We start from the raw sequence: 22,530 nt of genomic DNA, 5'->3' as shown, positions 1-22,530 counted from the left end.
CTGTAATAACTACTGTTTGGTATAATATGAAATGGGGGCACTACTCTTTGGAATAATATGAATATCGGGCACTACTGTGTGGCATAATATGAACTGGGGGCAATACTCTGTGACATAATATGAACTGGGGGCACTGCTGTCTGGCATAATATGAATATCGGGCACTACTGTGTGGCATAATATGAACTGGGGGCACTACTGTGTGGCATAATATGAACTGGGGGCACTACTGTTTGACATAATATGAACTGAGGACACTACTGTGTGACATAATATGAACTGGGGGCACTACTGTGTGACATAATATGAACTGGGGACACTGCTGTGTGGCATATTATGAACTGGGGGCACTACTGTGTGACATAATATGAACTGGGGGCACTACTGTGTAACATAATATGAACTGGTGACACTGCTGTGTGGCATAATATGAACTGGGGACACTACTGTGTGGCATAATATGAACTGGGGGCACTGCTGTGTGGCATAATATGAACTGGGGGCATTACTGTGTGACATAATATGAACTGGGAACACTACTGTGTGACATAATATGAACTTGGGGACACTACTGTGTGACATTATATGAACTGGGGACACTACTGTGTGACATAATATGAACTGGGGGCACTGCTGTGTGACATTATATGAACTGGGGACACTACTGTGTGACATAATATAAACTGGGGGCATTACTGTGTGACATAATATGAACTGGGGACACTGCTGTGTGGCATATTATGAACTGGGGGCACTACTGTGTGACATAATATGAACTGGGGGCACTACTGTGTAACATAATATGAACTGGTGACACTGCTGTGTGGCATAATATGAACTGGGGACACTACTGTGTGGCATAATATGAACTGGGGGCACTGCTGTGTGGCATAATATGAACTGGGGGCATTACTGTGTGACATAATATGAACTGGGAACACTACTGTGTGACATAATATGAACTTGGGGACACTACTGTGTGACATTATATGAACTGGGGACACTACTGTGTGACATAATATGAACTGGGGGCACTGCTGTGTGACATTATATGAACTGGGGACACTACTGTGTGACATAATATGAACTGGGGGCACTACTGTGGGACATAATATGAACTGGGGCACTGCTGTGTGACATTATATGAACTGGGGACACTACTGTGTGACATAATATGAACTGGGGACACTACTGTGTGACATAATATGAACTTGGGGACACTACTGTGTGACATTATATGAACTGGGGACACTACTGTGTGACATAATATGAACTGGGGGCACTGCTGTGTGACATAATATGAACTGGGGGCACTGCTGTGTGACATTATATGAACTGGGGACACTACTGTGTGACATAATATGAACTGGGGGCACTACTGTGGGACATAATATGAACTGGGGCACTGCTGTGTGACATTATATGAACTGGGGACACTACTGTGTGACATAATATGAACTGGGGGCACTACTGTGGGACATAATATGAACTGGGGCACTGCTGTGTGACATTTTATGCACTGGGGACACTACTGTGTGACATAATATGAACTGGGGGCGCAACTGTGTGGCATAATATAAACTGGGGGCACTACTGTGTGACATAATATGAACTGGGGGCACTGCTGTGTGGCATAATATGAATATCGGGCACTACTGTGTGACATAATATGAACTGGGGGCACTACTGTGTAACATAATATGAACTGGTGACACTGCTGTGTGGCATAATATGAACTGGGGACACTACTGTGGGACTTAATATGAACTGGGGACACTACTGTGTGGCATAATATGAACTGGGGGCACAGCTGTGTGGCATAATATGAACTGGGGGCATTACTGTGTGACATAATATGAACTGGGGACACTACTGTGTGACATAATATGAACTTGGGGACACTACTGTGTGACATAATATGAACTGGGGGCACTACTGTGTGACATAATATGAACTGGGGGCACTGCTGTGTGACATTATATGAACTGGGGACACTACTGTGTGACATAATATGAACTGGGGGCACTACTGTGGGACATAATATGAACTGGGGCACTGCTGTGTGACATTATATGCACTGGGGACACTACTGTGTGACATAATATGAACTGGGGGCGCAACTGTGTGGCATAATATAAACTGGGGGCACTACTGTGTGACATAATATGTACTGGGGGCACTGCTGTGTGGCATAATATGAATATCGGGCACTACTGTGTGGCATAATATGAACTGGGGGCACTACTGTTTGACATAATATGAACTGAGGGCACTACTGTTTGATATAATATGAACTGAGGACACTACTGTGTGACATAATATGAACTGGGGGCACTACTGTGTGACATAATATGAACTGGGGGCACTACTCTGTGGCATAATATGAACTGGGGGCACTACTGTGTGACATAATATGAACTAGGGGCAGTACTGTGTAACATAATATGAACTGGTGACACTGCTGTGGGACTTAATATGAACTGGGGACACTACTGTGTGGCATAATATGAACTGGGGACACTGCTGTGGGACTTAATATGAACTGGGGACACTACTGTGTGGCATAATATGAACTGGGGGCACTACTGTGTGACATAATATGAACTGGGGGCACTGCTGTGTGACATTATATGAACTGGGGACACTACTGTGTGACATAATATGAACTGGGGGCGCAACTGTGTGGCATAATATGAACTGGGGGCACTACTGTATGACATAATATGAACTGGGGGCACTACTGTGTGATATAATATGAACTGGGGACACTGCTGTGGGACTTAATATGAACTGGGGACACTACTGTGTGGCATAATATGAACTGGGGGCACTACTGTGTGACATAATATGAACTGGGGGCACTGCTGTGTGACATTATATGAACTGGGGACACTACTGTGTGATATAATATGAACTAGGGGCACTACTGTGTGGCATAATATAAACTGGGGACACTATTATGTGGCATAATATGAACTGGGGGCACTACTGTGTGGCATAATATGAACTGGGGACACTACTGTGTGACATAATATGAAAGTGCGGAGCCAAAAAAAAACCACAAAAATAAAATTAAAGAAACAACAACTCCATATGATCTCTTCATTTTCTGTAGCCATGTGCAAGTTTGCTGCCTACTCTGTGAATTTTTGTCTGATTCAGGAGAAAAAAAGTTTCTAAAACTAAAATAGATATACTTGTTTCCAGCCTTATAACTGTGTCAGACCTTGTACCAAGTATCACCTTTTACAGGCTAGTCAGTTACATTATAGGGAAATTGACAAGTGTTGTACTAATAGCCTAAAAGCAGTTTTGGGAAAGCGATTTTTTTCCCTGTATCCCCGTATAAAGTAAATTATAAAATAAATTATAAACTGAAAATATCTGGTAAAAAGTACTGAACATGCGGATTCCTCTACACTAGCCAGATGTTGTAAGCCATAAGACATATAGATATGATTATCATCAGACATTGTCGACTGCAAGTTACAGTGAATGCTGAAACTTAAGTCAGGGAACAATTTTAAGATCTTGGCAGCTAGCCATGAAACAAAGTCCTGAAATGTTATCAGCACCACAAGTTGGAGCAAAGCCTCATAAATAAGCCTAACTCTAAACCGAAACCATCAGTGTAACTCTATTCATGTAATATTCTGTTTTGCAGTATTAAGCTGACAAATGTCAAAAAGTCATCCTCCTTCTCATGGTAATTCTTCTGAAGGGGGACTGAAGAAAGTAATCTGATAGGAGAGTGTCTACTGATACTTTCCGGGAGTCGAAGTTTAACTGGATTTGCTGGGCTAGTCTCGGTTCATGCATGGGCAGTGGAACTGGAAGCCCAGGCATTGGCTTTCAGATCATCCTCTTTAAAAAATAATGTATAAATAGCTTTTAAATATACATGTATTATTGAGGTCCTTATTAAATAGGAATCTGGAAGTTTTTTGCCAGAGAATGTGTTCACGGTGGGGTCTGCTGCCAGCTTTATTTTTTGATAGATAGGCAGAAGCTCTATATCCAGTGAAAGCACCTATTTTCCTTCAGAGATAGGGCTTTCCTCCCTCTGCTCAATAGGCCTGTATGAGCCTGATGAGAGCATTTGCACTCAACTACTGAACTTTCACTTACTATAGTAATTTGTAATCAGCATGTTTATAGCCACATATTCAAGCTTTGATATACATGTCTATCTGTAATAGCATTTATGCTGCCAGTTTTAATAATTGTTCATGCAGTAAAATAAGGAATGTAATAAGTAAATGTTTATGTTTAACTGCAGACATCACTGTAAAAATCCATACACTCCATGTACAGAATGCAATTGTAAAGCTAAATGTCTGTCACTGGGCAAAACATGCATGAATGCAGGCCAAGCCAGGGAGAATTGTACATACGGAGTCTCAAATGTATGCAAATAGAGGCTGTAGTTTTCAGAAAGGTAAAATTTATTTTCTATGTTTGTAGAACAGTTGCTCTGTGCTAACAGAATTAGACTTGTGTATTGATACAACGAGAAAGTGAGACCAAACTTCCTCTCTAAAACTACACCTATGAAACACCCCACAGACTATCTCATTTTCTTTCCACCACCACAAACATGAGCATTTTCATGATTAATAAAGCCGTAATATAGGGCCTATTCATTAAGGAACATAAATGTCAATACATGCTGTATTTTGCGTAGAATCATTCTGCTTATACTCATAATCAAACCATACGCCAGAGAAAGCAGCAATGTCCAATTCATCTTTGAGCGCAAAGGACCTTTACTACAGCCTATAATTTCAGGGGCAGAACGGGGAGGGGAATGGGTGTATGCATATAGACAATGTACAGTAAGGGCATGCCTAGCCCAAGTGCACGCAGGGGCATCTGATTTAAACTCAAAGGTAACTCAACTCAAAGGTAAGTGTTTTTCTATCATACAACTTGCACAAGTTAGAGGTCGGGCGTAAATGCCGATTACTGGTGATGACGGTTGTGTATGCATGCTAGAATATGTGTTTGCAATCAGGAACAACTGTAAAAAATTATTTTATGCACAGTAGACATTCATAACATCCTCTTAAATGTATTTCTTGATATTTTGTCAATAATGACTATATTATTAACCAGTGACATTAATTGAATAGTTTTTTTTCTTCTTATGTGACTTTATATTGCACATATGTATTGGATGCATCCTGCAGTGTATTGTCTGTTAGACCAGTAATATGTGTTATCTAGTACAGCCACATATCTACATCTCTTCACTAGATCAGCATGTCAGTAACAAGCATCTTCTGGCCTGAAGTTGCCCATGATTGCCAATGAGACTCTGTAGTCAATTCTAGTTATCATTTGTTTAGTACACTCTACAAAATGACAGCCAGAATCTAATTGGTTGCTATTGGCAACATCTCCATTTTTTTCAAACCCACAGTTTAGTAAATATACCCCTATAAGTGAAAACGAATATACCATTGTTAAGTATCATTAAGATATGTCGTTGATAATGTCCTGCAGATCTAATATGCCAGTCATTAAATCCTAGTGAACAGTACACCGGCCTCTATCCATAGAGTCCATTTATATCTATGTGAGCTACTGTTTTTCCTTTCAGCAGTCAAAAAAGCAATAGAGAAGATACTAAAGCTAGTGTGGACAATCCTTTATACTATTTTCTCAGTTGCCATCTATAAGCACCTTTTCCTAAATCATGGTAATTATAGTTGCATGAATTATTGCATTTAATCTGTAATATAAGGCAATATATTGGTATGTGCTCTATACCATTCATACTGATTTATGTATTGATATTAATTACAGCTTTTAGTGAATTGTTTTCAGAAAATTTTTACTATAACAGATGATTGGCTGTCAGTTACATGAATAAAGTGGAACATGCAATATAACAACTGCAATCCCATAATCCTCACAAAGTGCTAATGCAATTAAGAACCAGTCAGGCTCACATATCTCCTATGCAGGATTTTTAATTGAATTTCAAACACTGTTATTGGTTTTTAATGATTTTCTGAAATACTATGTTGTCTTATGGAGGAAGCAAATTTGGTAAACAGTTGATTCTGCACTTATCACCATGTGCAGGAAACATTTTAAACCTAAAAAAGGATGATATTGATGCACCATACAATACCATTGTTGGAAATATGAATTTCTTTATTTTTGCTGTTTAGTGTAAAAGAGTATTAAGATTATTATTATTATTATTCCTATTATTATTATTAAATACACAACTCTTTGAAATGAAGTAAATCCCACATTGCTAGGTCATTCAAGAGGTTGTTCACTTTGGAATAACCCCAACATCTATTTAATACCCAATCCTTCTGTATGAGATGCATTTGATAGTTTTAAAAAGAAAGGGCTGTGGAGACTAACAAGAAGTGTCAGATCTGCACTGGAACTGGAATAAGGAAGCAAATGGAGCACCTGTTTGTAGAGGAGGCATAGCAATCCACTCAGATGCCACATTCACTCCTGACTTCCCATACTAAAACACTTTATTTCTGGGTTGGATTTAGTCCTGAGAAACACTCTCTCTTTCTTGTATAACTTTGATCTGATTACTGTTATTAGGTTAGTGGGATCACTTCCAAATTGGGCATGACTAAAAAGGAGGTTGTTTCAAAATGGGCAACACCTTTAAAAAAAATAAAAAGTATTAGTATACAGTTTGTCACAATTTGCCTCTGTTTGCAGTAGAGCAATTCTCCTGTGGATGCTGCTTTGCCTAAACCAGACTCTGCCTTTAAAGGGTTAAGTTCTTATCATTGGATCTGGATCATGATCACCTGTGTCTGGCCTTTATAGGATTGCCTTTTCCTGCAAACTGGACCAGTTCATCAATTGTCATTGTTGTTGGTCTCTCTGAGAAACTTCTGTGATCTGGTCCTGATTTGTCTTCTGGTATCTGACCTGTTTGTCTCATGGCATTGCACCTATTCCTGTGACCCTGACTTTGCCTTTGTTTGACTTTACTCATGTCTTGCAACATGCTCAGTTGTTGATTGTCTAGCTTCCCAGATAAATCTGGTTATTCTGGTATCCTGTACCTGCAGTTACCCTAGCCTGGTCTCCAATAACACCTGCTTCTCAGCTAAGCCTGGAAATCCCGGTATCTACACCTCCAGTTCTCTAACTGTGCCTGGTATCCATTAACTCCAGCTTCTCAGCTAAACCTGGAGATCCTGGTATCCTGTATCTGCTGTTCCGTTACCATGCCTGGCCTCCAGTAAAAATGAATAATCCTGATATCCTGTTTCTATGGACCTGTGTTAGCTGCCTTAGCATCTCGCTTATATCTGTTTGATCTGTGTTTGAAATAAAGACACTCCGTTTCATTTACACTACTCTTCGTTGTCTTCATATTGGGATTCCTGACACAGTGCACTAGTAGAAGTATTTATGTTGGTTTGTGTAATGAATGAAAAGATTGTAATCTTATTTGTAGTCACAGGCAACAGAATGTCGAGGCCTAACTTTACTGATGTCCTTCCCAAAAGCTCTACAATTAAGTTGTTCTGCACAGTTTGTCCAAAATTACCTATGCTGAATAAATGGGAAGATTGTACAAAGCGACCCCCAAAAAATAGCCAAAAGTAGACAAACTATAAAGAAAATGAGCATAAAGCCTATGTCTGCTGTCCAAAATCTTAACCTATGTAGTAGGTGTAATCCTGACTTATACCTAAGAAAATGTAACAAACCAAGCAGTGCATTTACAAACCCTACAATTAATTTCCCAAAAATTGTACAAAAAGACTTTTCCTTACCCTTTGTTGCCAGTTGTTGTATAAGCAATATCATGCACTCCATACTGAGTCTCTATTCTCTGTGCGTTTAATTATACTTTCCCATTCTAATGCTACTTTGAAGTAAAAACATAATATGTAACAGCCGAAAATCAAAACCATAGCAACAACACTTATTTTTAAAGGTGTGTGTATGCTGGAGAACTTGTAAATGACAGCATTTTGCTAAGCATCCATGATAAAGTAATATTTACTTTAGTTTTTATAACATAATTCTTAAACACATACAATTTGTTTCTTTATTCTATATACCTGAATTGAGTGTTTAAAACCATACCAAACACCAAGCCTATAACAGCTGACAGACTGAGTCTTGTAATATATCTTATATATGAAAATATCCTAAGACCTTACATTATACATGTCAATCAAGTGTGAGCTAGAGAAGCTTCATGCATTAGTACATAATAGGAAAGAGGTCTCTGAACAAAGTGTTTGCAATCTAATTGGATACTGTAGTTGGAGACATACATAAAATGGATAAATACAAAGTAATGCTACACAAGCGCTGATCACAGGTGAAGATATAAAGTGTGTGCAGTCATAATTGATGCTAATAATGTAAAATGTAGCATTTTAATACATGGGGTCTCATTCATATTTGGGCGTATGTCAATATTTGTAATGTAAATATATGTATTTCCATACTACGCAGGAGTACCAAAATGTATCCACATCTAGATTTGTGCGTATCTAGGCTTGCAACCTCTTATGCCTCTAGAGGCTTCATAGGAATGGGCAAGCATAAATTAAATACTTTAAGGGCTTATACATGTAAGTAGATCACATTCCTGCAGAAGAAACCTAATGAGACTTGAACACATCCTGAGATACATTTCTTAGAAGGCGTACCGTTTATGGTTTCTGTAGGCCTGGTAAAGATACATGGTGATGATGATGATGATGATAACACCAGCAGCACTATTTAGCAGCTTCTGATTGACTGCTTGCATATAAACCCCCTCTTCTTGTGTATATGACACTTTATTACAATACATTTGTGTAGATTAAATTCCCCGCGTTGCTCAGAGAGCTGAGAGCAAAAATCAGCAGTGAAATTACTGTAGTACCGGTAATAATGCACAGCTATTACCGTAGTAATGGAATTGAATCTGCCCCATTGTGTACGAATAAATGTGACTTTTGCATTTACTACTAGCACAGTCAAGTCACAATATTGTGGCCCTTAAGTGTAGGCATTTGTATGCCTGGTGCATAAATATTGCTGTGTTTTTGTGTGTCGATGTTTATTGAAATATGTGCTACACTGCATAAATATATGCATTTTTGGTGTATGTGTGCATTTGGAGTGCAAAATGCATACAGCTCTAAATACATATATTAGAGTGTCTTAAAATGCAAACTGGTAAAAAAAAATGAAGATGGAGCTAATCCCACTGTAGCTGCAGAGCTTTGGATGGGCTAGAGGAGTAAAATAATAACAAAAAGTAAATTGTGATAGCATGTGGACATGCAAGAGTGGCTTTAGGAAGGAAAAGATGGATTTTCTCTATATTACAGAGGGAAGAGAGGCCCACTGTCGGTGGCAGTGCACATATTAAGTTATAAATTAAGGAAAGTCCACAGGTAATATCTCTCCTCCATCAACAAGTATTATAAGGCGTAGTTAAACCTCATCATTGACATTATCATATATAAAGAACAGAGGCAACACACAGGAACATAAATTAAGTTGTCATCTGCATATAGCTGATAAATTGTGAATTGCTACAATAATCCTATGAAAATGCTGAATACAAACAGTAAAAATATGATTTTGTTCTTTTCTTTTCAATCCAGGATAGTGTCATGGTTACAAAAAAAAAGTTTATTTTCTCAATTATCGTATTGATTTAGAATTGTGTATGCAGGATGCAGACAATGAGGAAGTAAGGTCAGGCTACACATTGAAACACTGCGATTGTGGCATCAGGGAACAGTTACAAATGTTCCTGATTATGTCCTTTTATTTGCAGGCAGTGTGGGGCTTCTCATGGTAATGTGCAGTCACCATAGTTAGTCATTGTAAACTATATAACAATAAACTATAATCACCCTGGAGCAGACTAAAAAAGACAATAAATGTAACATTTAAACATATTTAAATCAAAGGAGACTTTTCTGGAATGACTTTCCCAAAGTTCTGTCAAGTACATCCAATTGTAAAGCACTGTTAAATGAAATGTTTTTATTAAACCAGCAGGCTGAAAGTTTCCAGTATGGAGTATGAGATAATGCCAAATTTTAATTATAGAGGCCTATTACTGAGAAGAAGCGTAGAGGCTGTTTGTCTTTTTGCAGAAAAGGGGTGTTTTTTCTGTCTAGAGTGATCTTGTAAAACCTGCACAAAGGTGCTCTGGCGCAAGGAACTGTTAGAGGATGGGTCAGCTACTCAATCTTCTGCTTCATTTAGGCTTCTTCAGGCATGGCCTGTAGCAGAAGTGTCAAACTCGCGGCCCAAATGTATACATTTTGTGGCCCCGCCAGGGCCCAGAAAAAATAAATAAAATGAAATAAAAAAAACACTTATCTGACGCGGGGGTGTCCGGCGCCCTCCTGCCTTCCTCCCTTCCCTTTGAATGCTGAGTGTGACGCTATCACGACTGACATTTGCAGTGATGAGCTCACAGAGAGGAGCCACGAGAAGAAAAGAAGAAAACAGAAGAGAAGAATGAAAGGTAGGTGAAGGGGGAGAAAAAGCAGCATGGAGAGCGCAGTGTAAAACAGCAGACAGGTGAAGTGGAGCAAAAGCAGCATGGAGGGTAGTGTCAAGCATCGGGAAGAAAACATTAAACTTTATTTTTGTTTTTTCTTAATAATAAACCTTTCAAAATTGGATATGAGACTCTCTCTTTTCTTGCAGCCCACACAATCTTAGACTTTGATTATTTGGCCCATTGGGGGTTTTGAGTTTGACATGCGTGGCCTGGACTGTTTTTTACATCCTGCAGCAGTGCAGGCTCTGATGAGAAGCATAATATACAAAAGTATGTATGAACCAGGAAGGTTGCTACATACAAGTGGCAGTAGAACATAAAATGAGCTTATGTCTTGTTCGGGTTAATTTGCTGACCATAAAAAAGAGTAGTGTTAGTATGTCCGCCTGTCTTATTAGTCTGTCTCCCAATCCTAGCTGTGAATTTGTCTCCCAGTCTGATCAACGGACCTGCACATGTTACTTAACTGATATAGTGTCAGTCTATTACCAAACATTAGTATGTCAGTTACATCAATTATGTGTTTACCTTGTGGGCCCCATAGCAAAACTTTGTAAGCATGGTCATATGGTAAAAAACACATATGGGCTTTGACATTGAAGGCAGGCCTCCCAGAGCTATGGCTTGCACCCCCTGTATCTATGGGGGTTACGCCCTTGACTTAGTGGGATAAGCTTATATTCTTTTCATGAATTTACGTCAATTTGTATTTTTGGGATGTTGCAGGGACTGTAACTAGGGCTGAGTGGCAGGTGCCACCATCCAGGTTGTAAGGCTGAGAGGAATGCCACTCTGACTGTCACAGTAACAGTGACAGCAAGAGAGGATCTGAGCCACTCATTCTAATTATCATAGTGCCTCTGATTAATGCACCGTAGCACAGGGGGAGCCAGCCGGCGCTTGCAAGTCATGTTATTCACATAGCTGTGCTTCTAGTAGCTGATTCCTTTCCCCGGGACCAGCAACCTTATTCTACATACTATGATGCAGATCAGAGATCCCTTTCTCCCCTTCCTATCTCTTTCCTCTCTTCTACTCTCTCTCTCTTTCCTTCTTTTTAAATATGTACAGTGTTAATCCTAATCTTCAATTAATACAAAAAACAAAATCAATTCATGAACAATACTAAAAGCATTATTGCACTGATTCGGTGCAGACCATGAATGTGATGTCCATTCCTGTAAAATGTCTTTTAAAACCTTTATAAAGGAATTGGTCCAGCAGCTTAGTTTCCTATATCCAAAGATGTCCCATGTATTCCAGTCTGTATTGGACATCCCGGTTTACGTTCTTGCAAAATGAGCATTAGTGTTCTTATGAACAGCCTAGTGGCACAGTGGTTAGCATTTCTGCCTCACAGCACTGGGGTTATAAGTTTAAATCCCAACCATGGCCTTATCTGTGTGGAGTTTGTATGTTCTCCCTGTGTTTGTGTGGGTTTCCTTCGAGTGCTCTGGTTTCCTCCCACATGCCAAAAACAAACTGGTAGGTTAATTGACTGCTATCAAATCTTTAGTTAGAGCTTTATGTTTTAATATATGAATGTTACACGAATGAATCATTATAATGTAAATAAATATTCAATATGGGTTATATTTTAAATAAATAAGACTGTCCAGCTCTGCTGTATTTTATGGCACCATATAAACAAATGATAATGATTATGATTATAGCCAGGGTTTCCAGGTAATACACACTGGGCTTGATAGAGATTGGGACCAACAGCTATTTACAGTAGGTAACAGAAAATACTCAAATTTGCACTGCAGATGCCCACATGCAGATTTGTTCGCATTTGACATTTCACCTCCTTACGATTATAGATGTGAAATGGGTGAGGCAGGGCCGGATTAATATTGGGCTGAAGGGCTGCAGCCCCAGGCCTCCCCACAAAATTAGGCCCATGAAGATCAGTGGTTAATATAGGGTTATGGTTAAATCCTACTGGCTTAGAACGGACACGATCCGGCAGGCACTATAAGTTATGAGTCATTATTGTGACACGTAACTTATGCACCGGTTGCTGGCTGACTTCACGCAGGGCTGAAGTATGTTTCTTTATTAAATGGGAATATTATTAATTTACTGTTGGGGCTGCTGGCGGCGAAGGAATATTTTGGTCTATTAAATGGAAATGCTATTAATTTATGTTGATGGTGGTGGTGGGCAGTAGATCTACATAATAAATGGGAATGCTATTAATTTAATGTTGGGGCTGGTTGGGAAGAAGGAGGATTATTTATTAAACGTAACCACTATTAATTCAATGTTAGTTTGGTTAGGGGGAGGAAGGCCTTATTATCAGGCAAGCGTGCTATTGATTTATTATCAGGGCTGTATGTGGGGGGAATAGGCTATCAATTAAATTCTGGGGCTGATTAGGTGGAGGAAGGCTTGGATTGTTCACTCACTGCTCAGATTTCCAGGAGATGAATAATAACTATATTTTTTCAAACAGGGTCCCAATATTCCAGCATCCAGTCAAGCAGCAACTGAGCATAAAACACCGGCAGTAGCATTAGGTTATCAAAGCTGAAAGAACAGGTTTATTTTTCTTATGTTTTCATGGTATGCACCCTGCACTTTGTTCAATGTAAAAACTTGAAAATTAGAATTTTTTTCTGTATTTTTATGTTTAAGCGCTTTATAAATAAAAAATATATATTTTTTAATAATCAGCCACAATTTGTATTTTTGTCTTCAATGGTCAATAAAATAACATAACTTTACCTCCCAACTGTCCCAATTCCATCAGGATAGTCCTGAATTTAGGGATCTATACTGATCATCCAGGAGCTTGTCCGAACATGAGGGACAGTTGTGTGAACCATTTAGAGGTGTACTCTTCGTATAAGGGAAAGTGGAAGGGAGATGTTGGTGAATGGAGGGAGGGGCTAGCTATGCCCTCCATGGTGCTGACCATGCCTACAAATCACTGGTCACACCTTCATTGGGACAGCATTTTTCACAATAGGTATGTTATAATTTTCAGTTACAGGCCATTATTCTAGCTCTGGGAAAGCAATAGGGCAGTATAATGTAGGTACAGTATGGGCGTATTTACGCAAACGTGGCAGACCAGAATGGATATGCATATACACCTTTCTTTTAAAAGTCTCAAAAATTGTTACCTTTGACATAAGTATATTCCAGCTGTGAAGTTACAGATTAAAACAACACAAGATATTTTGATTGTCTGTCTCACAAAAAAGTTACGCAGAGCACAAGCCACACAGATGGCTTAGGCCTGAGACAAGGAGGTGATGGAGGAGAAGTGGCAAGTAGAGGAGGTGCCAGAGCAGGAGATGTCAGAGGAGGCCCAAGAAGAGGCGGAAATGGTGTAAGAGAAGTCAGATGGGGAAGCAATGACTGTTCTGGAGCTGGACCATCAAGGTTAATTATGGATGAAGGTAAATGATGTAGCATCTCATCTTATTTGAAAACCATGTTTGTTTTTGGAGGCATAGCACTGTAGGCCTTAAATAAGTCAATGTAGGTCAAGCCAACTGATTGTGTAGTTGTAACTTCAGAGAGTGTGTGTAGGTGTTTGCATTGATAGAACTTTAATCTGTTTTCACTTTTCTGACAAGCCTCCTCTTTGCCCAAAAAAATCTAAATAAAGCTGTATTTGCTTACAGAAGCAACTCAGGGAGAACTGTACATTTTGGTAAACTACACTCTTATGGCATTCTGTAAGAGATATGTAGAAGTAATGTGTGCCAGCAGTGTAATTCATACAGATTTCCACATGTTCTATGCACTGGAACAGACTTGATGCCTTCTGCTCTATACAGTACAGCTATGTATAATTGTTGTTTTGGTGCATAGACATATAATTGTAAATTTCAGAATCCAAAAGGATATAGCAATAACAAAAATGCATTAAATGTATATAAACAAAGACTAATTTGCCAAAATAATGAATGTACAGTGTAATTAGCAAATGTTTAATTAGTGAAAATAAATGATTATTGCAACACTAATTTCCATTTTCATCTACAGGGGCTGGTGACAAGGACGTTACTCTTTCTACATGCAGGCAGAGGACATAGGCCTACCTGGATGGCCTATGCAAAGAGATTAGAATTATGCAGGACTGCTAGGCCATATGATGCATTATGTGGATTTGCTAGAACAAAATTATTAATCATTTATAAAAATAATATTAAAAAAATGTATTTTCTCCCCAAAAAAGTAAATTTATAAAAGTGAAGTGATTGCATTCTTAGTAAACAGTGCAGTGCGGTTAATGTGAGATATTAAAACTGCAGTGGCAATACAGTATACAAATACGGTGTTAATAGTGAAGGTGCAAAAGTGTTTATTTGTTAAAAATAGGACACATTGCTTGTCAATGGGCAATATATAGACAAAGAATACATATTTAATATATAAAAGCCTAGCGGTGTGTGTGTGTGGAAAAAACTACCGGGTGACAGAGTGCTAAAGCTGCAGCGCCACCTGCTGGGCAGAGTTATATACTACACTGACCTACTAAATCCTTAGCATTATCTAATATATAAAAGCCTAGCGGCGTGTGTGTGTGGTGAGGAAGATGACAAGAACCTTTTTAACACCTTAAGTAGCTTGATTTGACTAGAATGCATGAGTATCATGCACGGGTTAACTTGTATAATATATGTAGTAATAAAAAATAAACACAAGCAATTACTAATGAGGATGTGGAAGAACACCAGAAATGTGCAGTGTTAATGCAACATTTGTGTATTCATATAAGGAATCCTTTGTTAATTATTAGTAGTCTCTATTCAGAAAGACGGCATACGTTGCACTCAACACTTGCTAATAAACATATTTCACATTATACGCACATGTAAGCTCTGGGTTGATTTAGGTAAGAATATTTGATATATGTCTGCTGTAAACATGCAGCGTATGTTATTAAGGCAGAACCACACATCATTTAAGCTAATCATATGGACATAAATATTTTTGCACTTGACATAAACTTGGCACCTATGCTGCTGATACAGAAGCATCTTGTGATACGTATTGCTCAGCAAATGGGCAGAAATACAATATTTTTGCATGTGCTTTTGTTTAGGTTAAATTAAGTGTAATTTGGTTCCAGTTCAGCATCAGGCCCACTATTAACATGTCGGACAAAACTTACATAACACCAGAATATATATATACATATATGAAATATGGAACGGTTTAATGAGATTGGTGTAAACACTGATTCTGAGAATCATAAAGACCCTCATGACTAAGACACCGCATTAATTTCAAGGTGTGTAATTCTTTTACTAGTAACACAAACATATTCAACTTTTTACTTGTGTCACAACAGTTTACTTATAATTAGAATGTTCTACAGAAGACCATTGCTATTATTACTAGTGATCTGATAATTACTGGTAAATGCTAGTCTTCACATAATTTAAGTCTTCCTGTTGAGCATTTTGACAAACGTGCTGAAAATTTCACTAGTATTTACAGTATAAGTGTTCAAGGTCCAGGGCAGTGTATATCTGGATATTCAATTCTAAATATGTCTATGATTTTCAATTAAATTATTCTTATTTATGGATATCTAAGCAACTGTAAATGTAGGAGAATCTGTCTTGGAGGGACAGTGGTCATTAGTACCCAGTGCTAGGTATACAGAGTATGTAATATGTCTGGCAGAAAGCAATTCATGACGTGAATATGCTGTAGGTATTGCTTACATTTTGAAAATGACTGCAGTGTTTGTCAGTGAGAACACTGCATACAGCTCAGGGTAAAAGTCAGAAATTCAGCATGAAGGAAAGTGAAAAATAGTATGCCAATGGTCCGGAGAACGAGGCAATTCATTTTTTGTGAGTAACTTTCTGGTGTTGCACTAATTGTGCAATTTTGATAAGCATAAAACATATACAATTTACAGCCATTCCTACTTATATAATACTTATATAATGCACTTAAAATAAATCAATTATTTATTTGTTTTCTATATGCTCCCATAAGAAAAAGGATATATCCTAAAATAGAAATGCAACATTGGTACATGAAGCATTTCAAAAATAGCTCCCAATATTCCAATTACTGATCATAATAATGTTCTCAGTCATTAATTGATTAAACAATAGCCAAGATGTTAAGGACATGGACTTATAGTTATAATGAATTATTTTATTTCAGAGGAGGTTTGGTGAAGCCAGACCCCAAATGCCCTCATCCGACTGGCTATGTAATGAGGAAATGTCTTGTACATTTTTATACAACAGTTCCACCTGTATGGTACACAAACAGAATACAATAGTTTCCAAAAGCATTGCATATACTGCACTTAAAAAAACAAAAAACACAAGTGATACTAGTGGTATCACTAGTGGCCTAGTGGTTTGCACTTCTGCCTCACAGCACTGGGGTCATGAGTTCGATTCCCAACCATGGCCTTATTTGTGTGGAGTTTGTATGTTCTCCCTGTGTTTGCGTGGGTTTTCTCCGGGTACTCCAGTTTCCTCCCACACGCCAAAAACATACTAGTGGGTTAATTGGCTGCTATCAAAATTGACCCTTGTCTCTCCCTCTCTGTCTGTCTGTATCCCTCTGTGTGTGTGTGTATGTTAGGGAATTTAGACTGTAAGCTCCAATGGGGCAGGGACTGATGTGAATGAGTTCTCTGTACAGTGCTGCGGAATTAGTGGCGCTATATAAATAAATGATGATGATGATGAAAAGAATTTCCCACAAAGCGGGTGACTGGTGGATTATTAAGATTATTTTTTTCTGAGGGGTTTTTGCTCCCATTTGATGACTTAATTACCACATCTAAAAATATATATATTATGAAAAAATATGTTTTTATATAGTGCTCCCAATAGGACTCAAAGGGCCTGATTCTTTAAGGAAAGTAAGGCATAAAAGGAGTAACTTTGCTCCTGGACAAACCATGTTACAATGCAAGGGGTGCAAATTAGTTTATTATTTTGCACACAAGTTAAATACTGGCTGCTTTTTTCAAGTAGCACACAAATATCTGACAGTTTTATTTTTACATTGAAATATAAACTATACAGACTCTACCAATGCAACATGGTTTTGCAAGGTGCAAGGTTACAATTTTTTTTGCTTTACATTCCTTAATGTATCAGGCCCTATGTGTCAACATTATTTCATTAGAATTATTAACTCATGTACTGTCTGTCCTATACTTAGGAGGTCACTTATGTACATTCAGTCTGATGGAACTTGCTCCCAATGTGTTGGATGAACTAAGAACTTCACCTTGACTAAATAGAAACCCCGTTTAGCTTGTATGGAAGACCTGTTCTATCACCAGGCCTCTATGATGTTTTCAACACAGACTCTGAACATTTTCCAGAAATAATGGTGGTTGTTTCCTGGGCAGCAGTTCTAATTAACAAGATCTATGTGCGTACACATATGCAGCTAGAAATGAGTGAAGCTGCTGCTTTCCAATTTGTGGCTCATTGTTTAGATAGACTGCCCCCAGCACTTTGGTTTTCTACAAAATGAATCGATAGAAGTTCTGCATCAATAAGAAACGTAGTGTAATAAATACATTTTTCATCACCTTTTTCACTTATAGAAGGGACATTAAAACTTTTATCACACTTCACTTTTGGAACACTGTTAAAAACATACACACCTACAATACTCTTATGATCACCTCAAACCACCCACTTTATCATTCTGTGTCTTGCATGCTCTCCCATTCTTTCCAAAATGCGTATATATCTATATGAATAATGCCATAGATCCTATTAACCTAAATAGCTCTGTGTCCAAGTGACTGGCCAATTAATGGAAACAAGAAGTAACTTTATTAATTAAAATGTTCTATTAAGGTTGTAGTAGTTTCTGATTTCTCTGCACATCATTTATAAGAATGTTGTCATAAGTCATAAGCAAAATCAATAAGTGCAGCTTTGTAAAATTATATAAAAATATATCTAGCTGATCTTTTTTCATGAAAAATGTTTGAATATATATATAATGCTTTGTTCTGATGCACTATGTTGCTAAGAAGATTTCACTGATTGATTATAAAGCAATGTTCAATTTACTTATTTATACACACCAGCTTAAAATGCGTGTCATGCTAATACTTTTTCTTTAAATACATACTCGGTGATTCATTTTTGGTAAACAATTACCATTATAGTAGATTTCTTATATATATATTTGTAATAAATTTGAAATTTCCATTATATTATTTAACTGAAATGTCCAATATTATTGCAATACTAAGATAACAAACTGCTTTAATATAATAACCACCAATCTCTATTGCAACAAGTGAATTAGAATATGCACCGAAATCAAAATGTACCAAATGACGTAAAGTTTTAACAGTAAAGATTGTTAGCAATACAAACAAAATTCACTCAATAAAATTATACTTACAATGTGCTGTAGTAATCTCTTATTAATGTCTCTTGAAGTTCTGTTCACTTTTCCAACAAAAGAAAAAGTAAATATCTGTCCCGTGAAGGAACAGAACACTGTACTCAGGGTGGCTATTCTAGGCTGACTTCACTGTGTTTCCATTAATCACAACAATTATACTCATCTTTTGGCCATAAATGGTAAGGTATGAATCTCAGGATGGCCTTTCAAATACAGCCCCATAAATTAATGTTAAGCAGCTAAACTGCCATTAAGACTAAAAAAAAAATAGTGTTTAAATATTTAAATGCAGAAACTATCTGGTCTCGGTATCAGTCCTTGCAATAACACTGAAGTTAACTTGTTATTGAAAACATTTTACTTGTGTCCTTATTTTAGTATGAGCAAAGAGTTAAACAAAAGTCTACACATTTTGTTCCGCTCTAGATATTTTCATCTCCTGTAAACTGTTAAAATTTGAGAACTAAAATGCCATGTACTATGCAGATCCTGGATAGTGTACCTGTTAAAATTAATAGTACATAAAAAGTTGATGCTTCACATCTGTCAGTGCTGCTCTTGATCTTAAGAAAGTCAATCTTGCTGTTTACGGTGTGATGTAAGGAATTGAAGCGTAGACGAGGCATAAAAAAACGTGCAGAGGGGATGCAAAAGTAAGAATGAAACTTGAAGGAGGCACCAGTGCCTGCTGTTATCAGCATAGGTGTTGAAATCATGAGCAGTAAGGTCTCTGAGATATACTCTGTAGCCTGCCGTGTTGATTTCACTGGTAATTGAGATGCTACTGGTGTTAGCATTTAGAATTAGAACACTATAGATCACATCACAACAGTTTTCTACCTTTGTCGCTGGCATGCAGTCATCTACCAGGATTTATTTTGTTGTTGTAAAATATACACTGTGATTTCAGTTGTATCATATTTCTTTGCCTAAATACTATTTAGATCAGAACAGTTATATCCAGTTACAAAGAAAACAAAATATTTTTTTATGTTCAGCAAACAAATCTCTTGTTTTCTTTTTTTGGCCCCAAACCCCTTTCCTTCTCTAATGTCTGTCCTTTCAGTATAAATTTTCATGGTGTTGTCCATATTAACGTAAAATAATTTGCTGCAAGATACGACAAAAATAAGTTAGTTTACTAGCAACACTAATAGTAGTAGCTAATATTTGTGAGCTCTGATTAAATAGGATACACAGCTCTGTTTGCCAAGTCAACCATGTTAATTAATTGGAACATTTCTGAGATACACAGGCTGAATGGATAAACTGAAATTAGCTGAAACGCCTGCTGCATGTCTGCGTAGTAAAGACTGCTGTCACAGAGTATGTACAGTATGTCAATGACTTGTACTGCAGCCATGCAGCATGTGTGTAGTCAGTGTAAGTGGATTTATATGGCTGACCTTAGCTCACAGCTTTAGTCAAGCTAGCCTTTCAAACTTCAACTTGTGACAATTATCAAACTTAAACATAGCATTCAGAAATAGTTTTTTCTACAGGAACTAGGTGTTTCAACCCCAGAGACGTTTTGTCCTTTTTCTGATGGGACTAATGTGAAGGTACGCTAGCAGGGGCGAACGGAGGATTGTCGGGGGGGGTTTCCCCCCCCGACCCCCCCCCCCCAAAAAAAAACACCCCCGTGAGAGCTGCAGCTCCGTTTCTTCAGCGCTGTCCTATACAGCAGCCGCGGCGCTGTCTAAGAAGCGTCCGCGGCGGTGCTGTATACACTACAGCACCGTTGCGGATGCTTCTTTGACAGCGCCGCGGCTGCTGTATAGGACAGTGCAGCTATAGCGGCCACTTAGTTAGCTTTTTTCGGCTTTTTCTATTTATTCCCTTCAAGCTAACATTATGGGTTTGAAATTACTCATGCATTTGGCAAAATACAAGTGTCCTTCATTTTATATCGAACTAAATGTATTTACAGAAGCCCCAACACTACATGCATTTACCGAACAGCCAGGGGGCTCACCACAGAAGAAGCTTACTAGACAACTCTATCCTAAAGGGGCTATCATTACCAAATTATCTGGATTGATGTTCCTGATCATCTGGAGCACTGTCTCACCCACAGAGTCACACTGTTCCCTTCTGTGCTAGCTGGGCATGGACTAAGTAAGATGTCCTCCTGCTTTTGTCAGGTAAAAAATGTAGCGAGGTCTATAGATGCTGGAAAGCCAATCCTTGACCAGTCCAACAGGAGCATAACCCCTAGTCAGACTGTCCCAGAGTATAATACACATAGGACAGTTCACCCTTCTAAACCTGACCTGGTTTCCACCATGGTTTGGCCTCAGTGGGGCTGGTTCTAGATAATCAGGTACTCAATCCGGCAGTAAAGTTTAATCAGATGCTGGCTCCTGAGCCTTCTCCCAAGTTCTCGGTTTGCAGCAGGCACTTTGCAGAGAATGACTCAGGGAAGTCTGGCTTGGTATGAAAATGGACCTACAGCTGACTGTCACTTCTGGCACAACATGGCCGGTAGTGGAGGTAATAGAGTCTTTAGCCAGGGATTGGCACCCTGCTCTCATCTCACCCTTCATTACCAAGTCAATGTTTAGGTTTGCGATGAGCCATTTTCTTCATGAATAACATAAAGATAGGCTTTTTAGTAGCAGAATGGAATCAATATAAGCATCAAGAATAATCCCAACTTCCAAGAATATTCTTTTTGGGAATTTTAGTGCGAGCTCATTAATTTAACTACAATTTAATGATTTAGTCTTGCTGAATGTAGCGATACTTAATGTATAGTATATATTTTACATTTTAAGAAATGATAGGGTAAATAGTTGTGATTTTCTACTGTTCTGTTTTACTTGGGGAGCCCTTGGTTTGTTTGATTGATCTCCCCATTAGGCAGCATTAAAGTATTTCAATGCTGTAGTCACAGTTTGTATGAACCCAACACTTTATATTGACCCAATAATTTTAGTCACTGGAGAGCCTTAAACAGCTGTCTTCACTACTTCTGCTAGGGTAAATCCTTGTAGTTTGTCCTTTCACACAACCCTCTGCCATTTTAAAGTGTATTACAGAATCGACAGAGTTGTGGGAAAAATGCATGTAGCAGTGCCAGTGGCTCCAGACTAGTGGTAGGGTGACATTTTTTTTTACCTTGGTTGTAGTGCAGCTTTAAAGACAAAGGGTATGATGCTGAGTTGAGGATGCATCTTGTGTGTAATTTTCACTCAAAAAAAATGCCTTTAAAAAAATGTGTATTTATGCCAATATGCTGAATCCAAAGCATCCAGCTCAGAACCTGTAGCATATGCACCAAGTTCACATTAGACATACATGCACACAGATACACATACATACAAACAGGTCATAAACACAAGATAACTTTGTTAATATTTGTTTTAATAGCGAAAAACACATTTGTTATTTGGCTTGATATAATACAGCAGATATAATATTCCTTCTTGCAAACGAATGAATGTAGTAAAAAAAATAAATATATATATATTTGTACACAAATTCCTATAACATGTATAGTATACGTGATCAATGCAGAAAGCATCTATCAGCTGCAGAGGTGAATCACAATCAGTCAATCAGGAGAGGCTAGCCAGTGTTGGCGACTGTCATCATCCTTGAGTATTTACACC

The 22,530-nt window shown here is 38.1% G+C and overlaps 2 protein-coding genes across 4 annotated transcripts in view; one reads left to right on the top strand and one right to left on the bottom strand.

Annotated features, from left to right (window-relative positions):
- The window catches only part of KCNMB1 (potassium calcium-activated channel subfamily M regulatory beta subunit 1), a 53,543-nt gene extending 34,379 nt beyond the window's left edge, over window positions 1-19,164 (bottom strand). Inside the window, exon 1 of one of the 3 annotated variants that reach the window (XM_075209804.1) lies at window positions 18,914-19,164. The gene's annotated coding sequence lies outside the window, so the exon portion shown is untranslated. The remainder of the gene's footprint in view (window positions 1-18,913) is intronic. The other 2 variants (XM_075209802.1, XM_075209803.1) reach the window with 2 other exon arrangements.
- Window positions 1-22,530, top strand: part of KCNIP1 (potassium voltage-gated channel interacting protein 1) — a 692,067-nt gene that overhangs the window by 115,388 nt on the left and 554,149 nt on the right. The gene's annotated exons all lie outside the window — the stretch shown is intronic.

Source organism: Mixophyes fleayi, chromosome 4 (genome assembly GCF_038048845.1).
Source record: "Mixophyes fleayi isolate aMixFle1 chromosome 4, aMixFle1.hap1, whole genome shotgun sequence".
In the NCBI taxonomy this organism is placed as follows: domain Eukaryota; kingdom Metazoa; phylum Chordata; class Amphibia; order Anura; family Limnodynastidae; genus Mixophyes; species Mixophyes fleayi.
The sequence above is the reverse complement of the archived record's forward strand: the minus strand, read 5'-3'. Positions and strand labels throughout refer to the sequence as shown.